Raw genomic sequence first — 20,029 nt, 5'->3', positions numbered from 1 at the left:
GCCTCTGTTCCGCTTTCAACTTCCTTTCCAGTGGTAAGTGGGGAGACAATCCTTCCCATTTACAGCAAATTCAGGCTACAGACACAGAACATTTCCACTCCCCATGTTACAACTATAATGATCAAATACTGCTGCAGAGCAGTGTGCTCTGCGCTCCACATGAGGATGGAGAATACTCAGGGTTTCTTTGGAGTCCTTCAACACCTTTCAGGTTTGGCCCCTTGGCAATTAATGAATGGCTTGAAAGCTTGCTAGGAAATGTTCTTTAGCACTGCAGCACTTCTTCATTTAGTACTTTGCCAGTGAGTTGTAAAAATTTGCCCTGGAGACAGGGAAATGCAAATATAAATTAGATGGAGCACTAATAACATTACATTACAGAACAATGCAAACCGTTTTTGACACCCCACAGAGAAGAAATCCATGCATTCCTTTCTGAATTATCTTTATGGAAATTTCTGTAAACGTGGTGTTATTAAAAGAAAGTAGCAATTATTTCTTTCTTTGGTTCATCAGTTGCAGGGAGGGGGAGAACAGGCAGGGGAATTAATTTTGTTTTCTTCCCTCTTTTTCTTGCATGTCCTTGTCAGAGAGCATTCACGTGACAGGGACCAACAGGATGGAAGCCACCACTGGCAGAAGAGAGCGAGAAGGATGAAAGAAGTGGTCAGTATTGTTAGAGATGGGGCTCCATAGGTGGAAGTAGTTAAGAGAATAGCAGAAGTGGAGAAGGTTGCAGCTAATAAGGTTGTTCAGGAAGCCAAAGCCATTAAGACATGTTGACATAACATTTGCGCAGGGGCCATCGTTATAATTTAGATTTAGTATTGATCAGTTCAGCATCAGGGCTGGAGGAAAACTGAACACGGTGTTCTTTACAAAAGGGGCACTTCAGATACTGCCTTCTTATTAACACAGAAAAGCAGAAATCCCCCATGCCCTGTCTGATCTGTGACTGCTGTCCTCTCCCTTGGGGCAGGCAGAAAGTTGCGGTCACTTGGGGTTGGTATAATCTTTCGAAATTGCAGCTGCAGTCATAGCAAGGACATTAAAAATGTACCAGTGAAATACAAGTTCAGTGCAACACATCTGCACACGCTAGCAGCTCCCTGCTAATGAGGCCTACTGGAGGTTTTGCAAGCGTATCATTTAGGATGAAAACTGGCTAGCTGTGCATTACAAGGTGTGCTGGGGAAGGGATCTGGTGATTTAACACAAGGTGAGAAAGCAGCTTGTGAGGCTTGTTGGATCAATGGGGATCCCAGCCTTATACCTCAATTATATGTCCTCTCTTCAAACATTTACCTTTAACTGTGCAACACCCACACCTTCGTCTTTTTTCCTCTTTTCTCTCTTTTTTTCTCCTCTCCTTTTCTTCTATCAGTGCATTTTCATGCTTTTCCAGTAAGCACCACCAGAGCAGAAAATACCTGAGGTTTACAGGGAAACCAAAGGTAATTCACTCAGCAGAAAGTTTATTTGTTCAAAATGATTGTTTCACTGTCCTCTGTATAACTTGGCAGTGTTTAAATTCCCAAAGAAAATTGCTGCTGGCACTTGACAAGCGTGCAGGGACCGGGTGTTCTCACCATGCCAAACCCTGAATAACATGTACCTGGCAGGGGGAGATGATGGTGATCAACCACATCCCTCTCCAGCCCCCCAGCAGTTAAACACCCTTCCTGTGGTGCTGAGATTGGTGAAGATTTTTTCCCCTGCCCGACTGACTTGAGGTCCAGGTCTCCAAAATGAGTGCAGAAGTGGGATGGTACTATCTCCACTTGCCCTTTCTTAGTGCAAGAAAAGAGTGGCATTGTTCTGGGTGTGAGCTCCACACCTTCTCCCAGTGGTGGGCTTTCTGAGTGGTTGTCCTTGGCCACTCACCAAGCACACTATGTCTTGGTCCCTTTTCTAGCAACACAGTTTATTTGGGGATCCCAGACAACATGTCAGTCGTGTGGGGATTAAATTCTTTGTTCAGTGTCCCCCTGAACGTCCAGCCCTCCATGGCTTGCTCTCCCCAGCTCTTCCCAACCCCAGACATGGCACAGGGCACCTCTGGCACTGAGCTGTTCATGGTCCCCCGGGCAGAACCAGCAATGGCCTTTCCTTAGAGCTCTCCCCTCACCCTTCTGGACTGCTAGCTCCACACACACATCCTGTGCTTTGAAACATTTGATGTCCATTGGCAGACAGGAGCCACTGTTTGGTCTTAGGCAGCTGTGAGCTGCTACTTAGTCCCTGGAAACAGCTGCTGTTAAAACAGAGAGATCCCTGACATGATGTCAGCATTTAGTGATTAATACTTAGTGAAGCACAACCTCCCACTTCCTTGCCACTGAAGAGAGATGAAGATCCAAGGACAGTGAGACCCATCTGGGCTTAGCCCTGATTCCAGGGGAGCTTTCCAGACCACTGCCACTGCCTTCCACTCCTCCAACCTCTACCTCCGGAAGAAAGCATCTTCCCAGTGTCACTTCCAGCTCTTAGGTCTCTAGTGGACACAGGAAAATGAGAAATGTCCTTCTGAAGACACATGGAGTAAGCCGGGATTGTTCTGGGGACCTAAGGGGTGGCTCAAAAGTAAATTAAAACTTTTAATTAGGAAGGACTGATTCTCTGCCAATCCCTAAAGCACTAGGCTTCAATGAACCTTATGGGGTATTTTTAAACACCCCTTGTCTTCCGAGACGTGCAGGGCATGTGGCCAGCATGCTGGCAGCCGTGGCTGGGAGCCAGGGAAGGGGCCAGCAGGGGAGCCCCGTGTGGCCATGTCCTTGAAAGAGCCAAAGCAGAGGATGTCACTCACCTCTGCTCTGCATCTCTGCCCGTGAGCCATGGCAATGGATTATAGCTGAGTGGGGAAGCGGCAGAGAGGCAGGGGACAAAGGCCAGTGGAGGGAGAGGGGCTGCCAGCGTCCTCCCACCCTTGCACTGTGAATTGGGGTGCTTGAGTGCCCAGTCACAGAGAAGGCCACGAGAAAGAGGCTCTTTAAATGAGACTGTTAAACCCTTTATGTCTCATCTCTTCACCCACAGTGCCCCAGCAAGGAGCAGAGACTGCCCATAAATTGCAGTTGAAATCCATAATACCTCTGCACTAGACTGTCATGAAATGGTTACAGGTGAAATAACAAGACAAAAATGAAGACTGAAGAAGGATTTTTATTGCTTTTCAAAGGTCTCTTGCAAGTTGCTTGCCTTTTATTTCAAAGAAAGTGCTGAAGAGAATAGAGAAAGCGGGGGAAATACAGCCCCTACATCTGAAGTGGGGAAAAAACAATACTTTATTCACCACTCCTATTTACATTGTAATATTTTCTACATTTTGTTTCAGTACACCTTTTGTAACCATTTCTCTACTGATTTTCTGGAAGATTATGCTAAATGTCAAAATGTCTCTTTGGGTGCATAAAATGATACCATAATAAAGCATCATTTCAACTAAGAATGGGTAAAACAACCTATAAAATAAAATGGAAAATTTTGACATTAATTGAGAAAGTTACCTGCTATTTTAGTTTCAGCAGATTCATGTCAGCATTAAAGAAAAAATAAATTAGGTTACAGTTTATTACAACATGCGATGACCTTTAAGTAATTTTATTGCACTTTATGGTTCTGCTGCAGTCTTCTAATCAGCATTGTGTCTGAGGGAAATGATAAGCAGACTTTCTTATTCATCCAAAGTTCCATTAATTTGAATCCCTACACACCAAGCATTCCTGCTGCAGCCAGGTGAGTCAGGTTATAGTGCAGTTATTTGAGCCTTGTAATCTTCCTGATGGCTTTTTTTTATTTCACATTTATTAACTTTTGAGAGTTTTAGTTTATTGCCAACAAAATGTGAGTAAAACCTAAATTTGGCTACTACAACATTCAGACCTGTTCCTCTAACTTTGTACTCCAGTAAATAGTTCTGCTAGAAACTACATAATTTTCCATCAAAAGACTTTCTTGTACTCGCTGCCATTTATAGAATAAATGTACCCTCAAGTTAAATTTATACTAGCAGTCTTGATGCATGTTTACAAAATGCACAACACTACACAAGCACATACACTGAAACACATGCTAGGATGGTGATTTTAAAAGGCTATAAAATTAATTTTAGAAAATCTTTGCAGAAAGACACCCTGCAAGTTTTTCTAAGTCGGTTTTTGTATTTTTTTAAAACAGAAGAGATAAATGCATTAACTAAATTCTTCTAGCTGAAATTAAAATGTCCATGATACATTGCTTGAGTATAATAAATTCACTCCTTCTGTTTTTCCTGTGATCTAGTTATAACTGTCTTAGAATATAAAAGAAGATACAGGATTTAAATTACAGAGGTCAGAATTGAACATTTTTGAGAGTTCAATAAAAAGGAGAAGAAAATGGTGATGGAAAGCTGCAAAGCAAAGAAGCCAGCAACCAAAAACTTAGTGAGGGACTGACTCTGTTGCCTTCTTGGTTTGGGCTGGTAATGGCTCCAAAGCCAGAGGAAACCTCAAACCTCAACTGACTGCTTAGATCACTTTTCCTCCCAGCATATATCTGATCATTTCTCTTCATGTGTTAGAGCTGTTATTATAAAGCATTGTAATTTCCCCTGTCATATGACTAAGAGAAAATATTTCTAAAGTTTAGCAGCAAGAAGATGTAATAGTTTAGATTCTATTGTTGTCTTTAATCTGCTGAAGCATTTAATTCCTTTTGTTATAATGAAAATACTGTATTTCTGTTATCATGTCTAGAGAATTCTGGCAAAAATTATAAGTTTTCTCAGAAAAAGTAGTGTTTGACTATTTCTCTGATGAGGTGAAAGGCCAATTTGCTTATAGTTTCCATGCTTCATTAAAATTCAGCTTCTGTGCTGTGTAATGTGGGTAATATTAATTTTCTAAACATTGATGTACAGCAGCTGCTAACTAATTTCCATAATGGTTGTTCTATTCTAAGGGCATTAAACCTGAAACAAGGTGGATCCAAATGGAAAAAAAATGTAGATGATTACTGGCCATCTGCCAAAAAGATGCTTGGGGACGTGAAATTTCTGGAATTACTGAAGCTTCATTTTGATCAAATATTCATATTCTGAGCCATGTGTCAACAATTTTACTGTTTAAAGACAAGGAGGTTGTGGAGGGGAATATTGACACCATTCTTCACATGGGAGCTTGCTTTCAGACTTCTTATAGAAAGGAGAATATGTTGATAAAGAAGAGTGGAGTTAACACTACGAAGATAAAGAAAGGTGCTGAAGAATCAGAGAATTTCTTCCCTTGGGAAAAGGCAGAGTGTAGGGAGACAGGTCATAGAAATGCACTCAGCTTTGAAGTCAAGCATAACCATATGCATGACCATTTGGGAAATGCTTCATGTATTTTCATTTCCACAGAATCATTATACTGATGCCAATAGACAGAACTATTTTTTTAACTGAGGGAGCCACAGTTCTCTCTTAATAGATACACATGCTCAGAAGGAATCCCAGGCTTGGGGTCCTGAACGGGTAAACCAGCCAATACCTTCTGATTGCTTTCTCTCCATCATCCTTTACTGTCTGCTCCCAAAACACCTCCTTCGGGGAGAAATTGCCTGCTGCATGCCATTTAGTCCCACCTGCGTATTGCCAAATAGTACACCAAAGATCCACTTGTGATCGGCAGGCTATTTTTCTATTCCTCTCTTTTTTCTCTAGTGGATTTGATAAGTGAACTTAAACACGCATTAGCCCACAAGGCAGGCAGACCATGGTTGTAGGATTTGTCTTCACTGCTTCTCTAGTTTGGCTGCACATCTTGGTTGCATGGTGTCACATGTGACAGAGGTGATTGGGTCCTTCCCTAGATGACAGCAATCTCATTCCCAGGGCTTTTTGGCTTGGCTTTGTCAGAGATGTAACCCAACTCCAACATCAGACCATGGGTAGAAATGAGGTTTTATACCTGCTCCTGAGTGCTCTAAACTACCAGGGGTTTTCATGTGGGAAATGTCAAATACAGCTTGACAGTGGTCTATTTTTAACCTTTAATTCCCTCGCTGTCTGACTGCCCTGATTTCAGCCTTTCTCTCCCACCCTTATTCTCACCCTAGCAATGATTATGTCAGCCATGACAGGATTTGTCTGTGTGTAATCCATGGTGTGAAAGTTTTCATGAATATCAGAAGCAGGTGCCCAGCTTGTCTGGGAACTGCACCCACCACTCCTGAATATTTCTGTGTCCTACCTTCCTTGTCAATGCCTTTCCCTGCACATGTGCAGACCCAACTGCTCCACTGACGACCTCCTTCTCTAACCTGGACAGAGCTCTGTGCAGCAGTGCAAAACATGTGCTTCATACTCCCAACCCTTAATGGTGTGTTTAGCATAGACAACCTGTATCTGCTGATGCAATGCATGCCAATGAAATCCCCATGACAAATACTTTAAAAAGCTATTTTTGGTTCTTTGTCTTCTGGTTTTACAAAACTAAAATTCCAGGCTGCATGCAACCATACATCTAAGCCATCCCTCTCTGGTCTAAAGCAAGATTAAATCAAGGCAAGAACCATGTGATATTTCAGTTTTCAGTAGCATTAGTGACTTAACTTACTTGCTTCTGAAGCCAAAAACTGAGTTTGCACCTTTGTGGTTAATAGTCCTTAATGAATGTTTATTTTGTTAATATAGCTAACTGCCCTTTCAACTGCTTTATACTATGGCCCCAGAAAAAAGAAATGGGAAATGAAGATTTAACTAATAAGACTATTCACTCTCTTACTTTTTTATATCATTTGAACAGAGGTATTACACTTTTTTTTACAGCTCTATTCTGAAATTAGGAGACAAGTAATGATTTCCAGCAAAAATGTAGTATTTCAGGAAATGTAGACATTTCTGTAAATAGGGGCTATGAACAAAGAAAAAAAAAAACTTCTCAGCTTTAAATATAACACTGTAACGAAAGATTATAATTACTGTGTTTTACTAAACAGAACTGATTCTCCCTTTCTGCCCTCAGAGTGGCCATTTGATTTTAACCCTGCTAAGAGCATCACATAAATAAAGGTACCTGTTGGGATGAGCCTGGGGAAAGGGCAATGGGCAGGCAGGGCTGGGGACACTGCTCTCACTCTGCAGGGCTGCATCCCATCACTCTCTCCACATACAGAGGACTTGAGGACTGGTCCCCATTGGCCCTTAATACACCTGTTCTCCCCAGGGAGAAACAAGTCCAGAAATAATACCCATGTTTTATAGGTAGGAAAAGTGAATTTTTGATGTAGAAAAATATGTGTGAGCTGCACAGGCATTGTTTTGGCAGAGAACTAACAAGCTGGGAATGCCATACCCTTTACAGGAGTTGTGCTTAAAGCAAAGGTGTTACCAACAAGGAAGGAGAAGATCATTTTGTGTTCTCCATTAAAACTGTTTTTATGGTGCTCTCTGTTCTGTTACACATTTTATTAGGATAAAAATTTCAGTAAACTACATCTAGCTTTCCTGAGGGTGGCCGCTCATGTTAAATAGGCTGTCTAAATATATCTCCTTTTTTTTTTAATGTTCCTCCTTTTTATCTTCCTTTTGATGGCTTTTCATTTGAATTATTTCCCTTCTTTTTTTAAGATTACATTAGCACGTTTTTCCCCTTAATTCTATAATCTTTTCAACTCTAGGTTCCTTTGTACTTTGTGCTTTTATGCCCTTTTCTTCTCGAGCCCTTTTCATGTTTCCTCCCTTTTGTTTTTCCCTGGGAGCCTTTATTGTCATTTTATTCTTTATTTTTAGTCTTAAGCTGTACAGTAGGAAGTAATGCTAAGAAAATAAAGAAGGAAAAAGCCGCATAAGCCAATGTAGTAAAGAACAGTCATATACTGAGCCACAGAACAACTTACAAATGAAGGCACAGTGGTGAAGCCCATATACTTTGGTCTCCATGGTGCAATACTCATGAAAAATAAAACAGTGACATTTCCTTTAAAATAAAAACAAAAACAAAACCAAAAAAAAAGTCAAGCCAATAACACAATAAAAAACCTACACCTGTGTGTCACTATGACTTTGCTATAAAAATGGCCTGGAAATGGACCTCTTCCTGATGCGAATCATAGCTAAATCCCCCATGCATTTAGATAAAACTATTTTTAAGGCACAGATGTGAGAGAAATTGCCTGGAGACTCCTACCAAGTGATCAGAACCTGACAGTGACTGATTTTGGCTTGTGTGGAAGCTGACTTACTGTTTTATGAGTTAACAACTTATTGTTTAAATGCTTTAATGCTGATTTATGCCAAGATTGCCTGCTTTGTATAAAGAGGTATAAAACCAGCAATCTTTTATATAAATCACATTCCTGATAAAGTCTCTTTTCAGTTGAGGAGACAAATATGGCCAATTAATATTGGAAATTTGGCAGATAGTTGCCACTATGAAACTGAACTATCTCTGTGCATCAAATCCCTTCCTCCTATTTTACTTTTTCCTGCTGCAACTGAAATTGAAGAAAAATGGAAGTTAAAAAAAGGAGACTGAGCAGCAGCTCTCAGGGATGCTTCTGCATGGAGCTGAGTGTTCATGCAGGCTCCCAGTCTCCCCCATCATGTTAAATGGAAGCTGAGGACACCCAGCACCTGCCCAGAGCACTGGGACTGGGCTCCCACCGTGTCTAATCTCCTCACCATGGCTGACAGAAAGACCCTTTCTTTCTTGTGTATTGCTCTTCTGTCCCCACTTATGAATTGCTCCATTGGTGCTCCATGTTGGTTCTCACCAAGCCCAGAGCCACAGGCAGGTCCAGTCTTCACTGCTGGAAGAACTACTCCTTCCCTTCTGTAGTCTGGGAAAGCCTTTATACCAGAGCTTATTTCAAAGTTTTTGATGACATTAAGTATTGTTAAGACATACATGAAAGTAATCCCACTGCTTCAACATGACTGTGTGCAAAACTATCAGCTGAAGCTACAAAATGGGAGGAAAGAACAGAATTGGGTTGTGGAATAAAGTCAGTTCAAGTATTTTCTCATCAGTGTTTAAACCATAAAGGTCAGGCAGGTTCTAGATACATCTAAAGAAATAGGCAGCAGGCCTGGACTGGAATCACCTTCTGGTGTTTAGAAGGAGTAGCACTTGTAGCCAGCTTGTAGCACTTGTAGCCAGCAGGGCGATGTCCAGGTACAGACAGTGTCTCATCCACAGGCTTGAACTGCAGTTCAGGCTCAGGCTTGTAACCCCTCCACTGCTGATCCCCTTCTGCACCAGGCCACTGTGGGAGGCAGAAGGTACACAATGTTCAAAGTGCCCCCCAGACAAAATTCATAAATAACCATCTAAGTTAAGTTCTTCAGTCAGAAACCCTGGCAGAATGATTCTGTCATAAATTTTTATGGAGACATAACCAGAGATGATGAGTTCTTGGGTTATGATGTTTATTAAAATGTTTATTGGGACCTTGTGGTACAGTAACAAATGGTATCATAAAACAAATTGGGCTGTTTCTAATCAGCAAAACAACAAAACAACACAAACCTGGGATATCTGAGAAAGATAGATTTTTTTTTTTCCTTTAAATTTCCATTCCATGAAAAATTGCAAATATCTTCCTTAAATTCTTCAATCAATTTGAATTTAGAGCACTGTATTAGCAAGGATGCCTTTTCTCATATCCCATATATATTTCACCATCACTGTAGTTATTTTGGCCTACTTCAGAAGTGGCACATCCCTGCCAAAAATTTTCAGCAGTCAGGGCTTATAAACTTAGAGGGGACCACTGTGAATATTTAATATCTCTTAATGTTGTATTCAGGCTGTAAAATCCTAATTTTTTTTTTTTTTTTTTTTTAGCTAGATGTTTAGAGAGTTAAATTCAACATTTTTGAGGATGATGTGGTTTATCATAAAATCTTGCAGCCCTGCATTCTGTGAGTCATGGTCCCCTAGCCATCCCTGTCCTTTTTAAGATGCAGGTCCATCTTAGCACATCTAGCTCTGAAGACGTTACTGATGTCCTCTGTGTTGGGCTGTCATTTTTCTTCTCTCTGCTTTCCTGTTTCCCTCCTCACAAACCTCTGCTCAACCTGTCTGCCAAGACTGTAAATTCTTTTTTGCAGCAGCTTTCATGGCCAGAGATTTTATCAGCTTTTCAAGGCTGGCATCGTGGTGCTGTGGGGCTGGGGCACAGCTGACAGCTCCAACTTGCTCCCCGTGGCTTCTCAGCAAGAGCTTGGGCTGGCAGAGCATGGTCAGAGCTAAGACATCAGAGGGACAATATAGGAGTACTTTGCTCAGAGGTCAGAAAAACTCATGTCAAGTGCACAGGCAAATCCACTGTGCAACCAACACCCAGGTGCAGTGTAGGGATTGTGTGGAAAGTCATGTGTCGGCTGGGGCAGAGATATCAGGGATAGGAATTGCCAATATCTGGGGAGACAGGAGAGAAAGAGGTGGACTGAATGGTGCAGAAGCCTGCAAAATTTCAGCGGTTTTTGGAGGCTTCAGAAGATATTTTGATGGTGTTAGGTGGTGGTATAGGTGTGCTATCTCCTCCTCCTCCCTTCTCCACATGAATCTGTGCCCTCATGCAAACGGCATGGGGAAGGAGGGGGACAGGAAAGACATGGAGAGTGGCCTTGTGACACACCTACCTGTCTCTCTCTCCACGCTGGTAAAATCTCTGCCAGCACCACACCCTGACCTCAACCACAGGGCAGTGGCACATCCAGCTGCGTAGGGAGGGAGATGTCTGCTCTGAGGGTAGCTCAGGTGGCTTAGACAGCTTATTCCCATCCCTTCCAGGAAAAAGGACAGGCAAAACCCAGCACTTGTGCCAAAGCTGCGGCAGCCAGGGCTGGTCCCGATTTTACAGCCACTTCCTCTGCCTCCTCCACCAACTTTGCCCACCTGATCCCAAGGTGAACAGATGATTTGAAATTATAAACTGTGTATATGTATCTACATGCAATAAGGGATATCTTTTAGCTTTGGAGACTGTCAAGTGAGCTGGGAAAATCACTTTAAATAACATGAGATGGGGAAGCAAATTTGATCTATTTATCAGCATTTAATCTAAACTTACTAATATCTGCTTCTGAACATCTACAGGTGCAGAATTGAGGTTTAGAATGAGTGGTGGTTTAGGCTAAGCATATTTGTCCTAAAAAAAAAAAAAATCATATTTTCCACAAACAATGCCTTCAAATTTGTGGAAAGAAGGCTCATGCTCACCCCAGCGTGAAGGAATGCTGAAGCTGCTGTCACATGCACTGTCACATCTCCAGCCACAGACTTGCACGAGTACACAGTGCTCATTTTTCAGCCACAACTTCTAGTTTCCTGCCTAACACAAGCTGTGAAAGGGAATATCTCCCTTTGACATGCAGATTTTCTGTTTACATATGTAACTTTTATCTTGGGGTACAGGAGGTCCATCCCCATCAGAATTTTATAAACCTTGTTAAGATTTTTTTATTATCATTCCCTCTTAATAGTAATATGAATAATGCAATAGAGATAACTACAAGCTCCATTCAATAAACAGCAACATGTAGCTGTTTACATCATGCAATAGCTATTATAACGTATAACAAAATTTCCACCATTTTTCTTTCCTATTTTTATTTCTAAGAGTCTGGAAGGCATTGCCAATTTCTCATGGGTTTGTGCACTGGCACAGTAGTCCTCAGTGGGGATTTTGCTGATTAATCCTTGCAGAGATTGGCATGTGGTAACTGGGGCTAAGCATGAAAAGGAGCACATTGGAGAAAGTTAGGATGCTAAAGGCCTTTTTTTTCCTGACACATAACAATTTAATATTCTTAGATTGTTAGCATTATTGTGACAATGGAAAGGGACTACCTTGACCTATAGAAAATGGCTTTCCTTGTGTTGTGTTGTGTCAAAGCTCTCTTAAACCTCCCTTGTGTTTCACTTGCACATTCACCACCACATCAAAAATTTTCTGTTGCAATCCCTACCTGCTAAAGCTTGCCTTTGTCCATGAGTCAGCCCTAGGGTGAAGTTGATTTACAAAACTCACGTTGAAACTTGGCTAGAAGGTAGCACCTTGTAACTGAGCAGAGAGGTCAATGCCTCTCTGTAGAGGAGATATTTTATTTTTCTTAATTTAGACAACACAGAAGTCAAGTAGGAGGCTCAGACCTGGCCCAGAGATACCATGTGAATATGTTATAATAAGCCAAAATTTGATAATAATTTTTTTCAGCATTGTAAAAAGAAATATCTGGGAAATCATAGCAACATTTGCCATGTTATTCTCAAAATCTTTCCTTCCTATTCCAATTCAGTCACACCCATAATTGATTTCCCTGTCCAGCAAAAGTGGCCTTTTATTCACAAAATGGTGGCAGGGGAGGGAAGGCAGGTACAAAAATAGGACTCCAAGACACAAGATGAGGGAAGGCTTGCAGAGGAAAAGGAGAGCTAGGGATGTGGCAAGGGGCTACCTGGTGTAGGTGGCATGAGGAGAGCCATGGATGAGACAGGCAGGACTAAAGAGCTATGTTCGAGAAGGTCTAGAGGGTAGGAAGTGTAATCAATGTTAATTAATTTGCTGTGTTTATTTTTACTCTGTTATTCAGTGCCCCAGGTGCTTTACTGGTGGAGAGGGAGGGCACACTAATAAATTGATATTGTTGCTTATTATTGTGTACTAATTTGTAGCAGCAGTTTGTGGGCATTTTTTTTAAGCAAGTCAATAAAGATAATATTCCTCAAAGGTGTTTTCCAGATAAGAAGGCAGTTTATCAGTACTCCCAAATTTCATCCAGCTGTCATTAAGTGTGTCTCCTCTGCTTGTGAAGGGCTTTGTAGCTGGGTCAGGGCTGCTAGAGCCGGCTGCAAGGTTGCTAAGGGAACCGCTCTGTCCTGAGATTCTTCGTATGCATCAAACTTTCATCTTGAAAAATTTCTGTAGGCAAATCGCTGTGAGATGAATGCTAATATGCTACACAACTGGGGCAAGTGGGCTGAGGTATCTGGAAGGACTGAATCACATTTGTTTGATATAATTTTCATATTAGGTGTGTGAACAGTTGCATATCCAAGAGGTCATGAATATATGGCACTACACATGCATTTGTACTTCTGATATAGTGTACCACAGGGATTGTCTTTAATAATATTTGGGTTGGGGGAAGACACCTAGAGTTTAATGGAAGGTGTCACACAAAAAAAAAATCAATATAAAGGTTAAAAGAACAACCTTAATTTTGATGGGTTTTGGATCAAGCTGAAGTGCAGTCAATCTCACTAACTCAGGGGGTAACAGTCACTCAGAAAAGCAATACAGGTTGAACTGCACAGCTCTTGGAGCTGAAAACTTTTGGACGTGAATTTGAAACAAACTTGCCCTTGAGAAAAAGGCAGTAAGCCCTTTCATGCGTGCAGAGTAGATCACATGTCTCTTTTCAGGTCTCACCTTACCAGAGAGGTCCAGAGGTAGTCTAGTGCACTGCACACCATTTATCTGCCTCAAAAAGTAGAAGGGTTGAGTCAGCCCTGTTGGAATTTAAACCTTTGTTTAGAGGGTGTCCAGATATTTCAAAGTGGATACTGAAACTACTAAGTCAACCCCTCTGGCTTAGTTCATTATACAGTGGAGCAGCTTATAGTGAACTTTGACCTACAGTGAAACTGTTGAAAGTAAAACTCCAGAACAGCTCCAAAGATGGTGCTGGCTTCTTGCAAGACTATGATTGGTTTATAAACAAGCACAAAAGTTGCAGAATTTGGTGCATTTTAACTATTCTTTTCTTCGATACTTTTAACACAGTATTCAGATTTTCATCTTAAATAAATCTTGCATAGAAATGACTTATCTATGATATGGGATACAGTCCATCAAGAGAGGATCATTATTCCTTTTTAGCCTCAGAAGCTCCCTTGCATTTCCAGCAACAAACTAATGGGCTGATTTAAAATCAGTAAAAAATTAAAAATTAAATGTTTAAAAAGATTCCTTGTCAATCAAGATCACTAGCCTTAAAGAATACAGGTTTGACAGACCATCTGACTGGTATGAATTGGTCAGCTCTGCAATTTCCAAGTCTGCACAGAAATCTGCTACAACAAAGTCCTGTGTTTGGACTGAGGAGTCCGAGATTGATGCAGTTCATAAAGACAAACAGGTAACTTTCAAAGGCTGACTTTCATCAGCCTTCAGCAGATTGTAAGAAGTAAGGTTTGACCTATATCAGGATTAAGACCTGCAGCATTCCAAATTGGAGGAAATTAAACTTTGGTTTATATCACCTGGCTCCATTGAAAAAGGAAGTTTACAGGCAAAGCCTGGGCATGTGCCTCCACACATGGAAATGGGTGGGATTGGAAGAGAAGATTATGCAATTTCTTTGAAAACATGGTTCTTTCAAATTATTTAATTCAGAAAACTGTCATTGTTGTTGAATCATGGTAATCTATGGATATAACTGGTGAAAGGTTAGTAGGGGAAGATAATATCTTTTATTAGACCCAGCAGATAGCTGGACAAAGCAGATAGCCTTTCAGCTATGAGGCTCATTTTTCAAAGCTAAAATAAATGCAGCATCTTCAGTGTTAAAGGCAACAGTGGTCTGAGGTTAACTTGATTATGTTAAATAATTAGACTATCTGGGCAAGAAAGTGGAGGGTACCTGAGGAGCATATGGGTAGTGTGAGCAATGAAAAAGCTGGCAAGGTCATTAGCTTCTGGTGGGCAAAAAGAGAAAAAGAAAGGTAATTCATTGCCTGTGAAAAATAGAGGGGCTTGGGGAGGGAATTACAATGTGCTATAAAGCCAATCTCTCTATTTAATCTGTAATTTTTAGTGTCCAGCTGGGGTGTGTATTTTAGTTCCTACACTCCTCTTCTGAAGGTGCTTTGCACATCTCCCTGGATGGTTAGGCCTGAGCAGGCACAAATGAAACTGCTATTTTGGAAAGAAAGAAAGAAAAAAAAAAAAAAAAAAAAAAATAAAACCCTAAGCTTCTCTAACTGGAGGCTCCTGTCATTTACCGTTCATCTCTGTGAATTTTTCCAGTGTGTGGTTATTGCACTTTTACTGCCATGGAAACAGCGTGCAAGCTGCCTCACTGGACAGTGCATAGATGTGTTTGTACAGGAATCAGAGGTTTTGATGTTTCTGTAGTGGTGCATTTAACATTGTGGACATGGAGATATGTTGGCAGGTCTCACATGTGTTGCTCAGATGCAGCATGGCTCACAGAGGCATAGGAATTTTGATTGGAAGAGTGTTCAATTAGTCCAAAGTCCTGCTTAAGCAGGTGTATGGCAAGTACCAAATCACATTTTGTGGCTCTGTCTAGCTAAGCAAGCATTGAAAAACTTGCAAAGACAGAGATTCAGCATCTCTCGGGGAAGTCTGTTCCACTGTTTGCCATGGTTCTAATGAATGTCATTCCTAATGTCCACTCTGAATCTTTAAATCTGCAACTTGTGGCCATTGCGTGTTTTTATAGCATCCGCTGTCTGCTAGAAGATTGTGGCTCTGCTGGCTTGGCAATTCCCCTTCAAGCTGTTGTAGACTACTCTTGTATTCTCCCTCTATGGGTCCTCTTTAGCAGATTAAACAAACTCAGTTCCTTCAATCTTTTTTTATTGGTCATATGCCACAGGCTCAGAGCTGTCATGGTGCACTCCACCAAACCTTCCACAGTTTTTAGGAGGTGCATTCTGCATCATCATCCCTTTTGCTGGTGAAGATACTGGACAGTATCAAACATTTGAGCACTCCGCTGGCTGCTGTCGTGACCTTGAGACATTGATTGCTATCTTTTCAGCCTGGTGGCCCAGACAATCTTCAGTTCGTTTAGGAGTCCATTTGTCCAGCCTATTATTCTTCAGCTTCCAGACAGGAAGGATACAAGCCTACATGAACCACCCAGTATCCACATCATCAGTTCTTTCACCACAGACAGAAATCAAGTTGTCTAAATACAGAATCATAAAAACATTGGAGGGTTTTTGTTGGAAATGAACTCAAGATAGAGTACTGTCTAGGATCCTGCTCAAGGCAGGGCTGACTCAAAAGCGTGATCAGATTGCTCAGGGACCTGCCCAGCTGAGATTTGAATATGTCTGATTATTCCAGTTACCAAAATTGATATTTCTATAGCATGTACTTTTGCCAGGCACTTTCAAGAAGTCTTTATACTTTATATCCTTTGTACTTACCTATTAGGTGGTAGATAAACAACAGACTTCCCTGTAGCCTTCTATTCTCTGGGCCACGATGCTCCCAGTCATCCTGGAGACCCTCCCCAAGACACACTTTAATATGTCAGAGTTTTTTGTACTGTGGACATAGGCGCGGTCAAACTGGTGTCCTAGATGCGACCTCACAAGTGTCAAAATGAGGGAAATAATCACAAGCCCACCTGCACCCTACATTTAATGCAGTCCAGTCCTCAGTCCAAGTTCAGAACTGTGATTTGCTCTGATAAATCTGTTGACTGCTCCTCATTGCTACCTGTCATTCCTATGTTCAGAAATAGATGTGCTCTGTTATTTTTCTAAGGACTGAAGCGAGGGTGATCTGCCTGCAGTTATTTAGATCCTGCTTCTTGTCGTTCTTAAAGGTGGGAGTAACATCAGCCCGGTCATCAGGGATCCCCACAAACACTACGATTTTTCAAAAATCATTGGAAGCCTTCCAAGCACATCAGCCATATCTTTCAGCATCTGTTGGGGAGTCCCATCCAGACCTATGGATTTTAATACACTGTTTGCTTCCCATATAGACCACATATTGATGTGCGCAGACATCTGAGAGCAGGTTTTCCCTGAGACAAAAAGCCATTGAGCAGCCTTTTCCATACTCTCCATCACTAGGTTTTCTTCCGTTCAGAAATGAACTCACACTTTCTCTGAGTTTCTTTTCACTTCTGATATGCTTGTAAAATCACATCTTGTTAGTTTTTATGTTCCTGTCCAGTTTTAAATCCAACTGGGCTTTAGTCTTCCTGGTTTTGTCCCAACGTGTCTGAGCAGTACTTTTATACTTTTCCTTTGTCGTTTGCCCTTGTTTTCACTTCTTATGTGCTTTGCATTTTAGTTCATTAAGAAGCTTCTTGCTTAGCCAAGTGGACCTCCTGCCAAATTTCCCAGACACCCTGAACAATGCCCTGAACCAGTGGTGCATGTTGAACTCCAAGAAATTTTCTTTGGGCAATCAACTGAGTGAGAATGGAGGGGGTGGAGAGGGTGAGAGGGAATGTGCTGCCAATTTATTTTCCAATAAAGGAAATAAATGCCAATTTTCTTCAAGTGTGGATGATAATTCAGAGTTATTTTCAAGGCTGGGGTGTAACACAGGTAGCTGCATACAATCAAGGTGATTTTTTTAAATGAAGACACTTTGTATATGGTAGTGTAGTGGTTTGGTTACGTATGGGGTTGATTTTCACAGAATTACCTTACAGGTGATGATCCTTTTTTGGGAGCTCTGGAGAAGGGGGTGGGTTAGGTAGATGTAGTATTTCCTCAAAGCTAATGCACCGCATTTCAGGTTCTGAGTGCATACCCCAACATTTTTGCTTTGTTTTAAATTATTGATTGGTGGATAAATTATTGCAGAGGTGGGTACACTGATCTTGCTTTTGTGTGTATTCCATCTGTTCTTTATGCTGCTGCTTGTGACCAGGAAATTAGTGTTTTACAGAAAGTGATTAATGAAGCTGTGGTGGAAATCAATAGGTATTCTAGGTTTTCAATCCAGCTGATTAAGTTTTCTTGGATTTGTTGGTAGCTATTTAGAATCTCTTTTTCATGGTGACCCCTATAGCATATTGGGGAGCACACAGTTCTTCCAGCTGTGAAAATGTCTGAAGAAATGTTTGTTACTGAAGGCAAAGCTTGAGGGGCTAAGGGTAAAATGCATGAGCTGATCTTGGTGCCTAGTTTTACTTCTTTCCACAAGGCTCTTCTTCCTGTCAGTATCTTTTTCATATTTGAGACTGTAAAACTAGGTCCAAGAGTGCAGCTATGGTCTCACTGTTACTAAGTGTGGGATAAGAACAGCTTCCCTTTCTAGTCTTGCTGGCTGCACTCTTGCTAGTACAGCCTGTGCATCTCTGGTTTCTGATGGCTCACTGCTGAATCAAGTTCAACGTCTTCTTCACTTAAGTCCATGAGTCCCTCCAGAAATTATTTCCAGTAAAAAATAAGGAAGAAAAAGGGAACTTATCACCTGAGTCTTTACCTGAGGTAAAAGTAGGTTTCCTCTTCCACTGAACCATGGGGCCCCTATTTTCATTTATTGGGATTTTTTTTTTTTTTCCTATCTGCCCTTCACATCCCCTGATAATTTCAGCTCCAGATGAATTTTCTTAATTCCATCCCTGCAGGCCCAGGAAATGTCTCCCTATTACCACTGGGTAGATGTTCCTATTTCTTCCTTCCACACCCTTATCTGTTGCACTTAATCAGCAGTTTCCTGCTCATTCATGCTGGTCACCTCCTTATTTTCTTGACTTGCTGCTAAGTCTAGAGACAAAGTGTGAAAGGGGACTTGTGTTCAGAAGAAATCTTTCTCTTGGCTTCTAAATTTGATAAATTCAGACTTTAAAAGAAAAAAATTATTCTAAGAACTTTCTTTTTGTTTTCAATTTATTTGATCAAAATAATATTAATGATCTCTACTAAAAGAAACTCTCATTCCACAAAAAGAGGCAGAATGGAACTAAAAATCAACCAAGGAGACAAAAGTGACTCTCTTCAGAATGTTTTCCAGTTAAGGAAGCCAAAGTTCAAAAACACCTTCTATACACCTTAAAAAAACTAGGAGAAAACAGAAAACTTGGGAGACGTGGGAGAAACAGCTATTCTAGGTCTCTTACTTAGGCAGGTTTGTCTGAAAAGTCTGCTGAGACATGCTGTATTTACCCTTGCAGTTTTCTTTCCCTTTTATTTAAACATAAGTTTTATATTTTGAGTCTCATTGGCTTGTGAAGATATTTAAAGTACTTTCTGGTTTCACACCTAAAATGATACTCACGACATTGTATGTAAAACTTGATTTTGCACAGTGAATCTCCTAGAAATTAAGTAATAAGAGTTAAAAAAATTAAAATACCTGAAAAATGAGTTATGAGCATACTTGTACCTTCAGCTAAATACAAGCAGAATAGAGTCATGTCCCAACTCTTCAGTGATGCCATCGCACACCCTTTGTTCAGGATCAGGTTGAAGAATGGTGAAAACAGTCCCTGAGGCAATTCACAGGTGTCTCATGACATGCACATGCAAAAGTGTGATTTGTCTTATAGAAGTGAGAATGGTTCTCTGGTCTAAACCAAACTACTTTTGTTGACATTCTTTAGCAACTTGTAAACTTCTCAGGGGAGAGGGAGAATGAGTGATGTGTTTTTTTTAAAGTTTACATTCAATGTCTCTTCTGCTTTACAGAAAACACTATGAGGGAATGTCAGCTCAGGCTAAAAATGCTAACAGCCAAAAAGAGAAACCTGTGACTTGGGTGAGGATCTTAGACCATGTTAACAATACAGAGACCCCTTGCATAGCAAGAGACTGGATTTAATTTCAGTCTGCACTATCAATGTTCATGCTTCTACTGTTTTCTGTCCTCTTGGTTGGAGAGAAATTATGTATGAAATAAAACATACATGTGCAAAACAGGAAAAAACAAAGGAAAAACCCAGAGGTGTCTAGGACTGACTGAGGACAAAAAAACAATCTTCTAATCTGTCATTAATTATTCAATTTCCATATTTGTTACAGAGGAGTGATTAATAACCTTCACTTTTGATAGGAGTATAATATAAAGGGATGTATAAGGTGATTCCTTGAGACAGCAACATGGAGAGTATTGAGACAAATGGAAAAGGAAAAGGTTTCACAGATTTGTCAGGATTTCATTTCAGTCTGCATTAGCAATGTTTCTACCTCCACCGCTTTTCTGTTCTCTTGACTTGGTGATATTCTTTTCTTACTACTAACCTCCTCCTCCATTCTGAGGCTGCATGAATCTTCCCAGTCCTGTCACAAAAGTGCTGCTGGTACAAGTAAATGTCCACTCACTTCATGTA

Source organism: Anomalospiza imberbis, chromosome 5 (genome assembly GCF_031753505.1).
Source record: "Anomalospiza imberbis isolate Cuckoo-Finch-1a 21T00152 chromosome 5, ASM3175350v1, whole genome shotgun sequence".
Classification (NCBI taxonomy): domain Eukaryota; kingdom Metazoa; phylum Chordata; class Aves; order Passeriformes; family Viduidae; genus Anomalospiza; species Anomalospiza imberbis.
Note: the sequence above shows the minus strand (reverse complement) of the source record.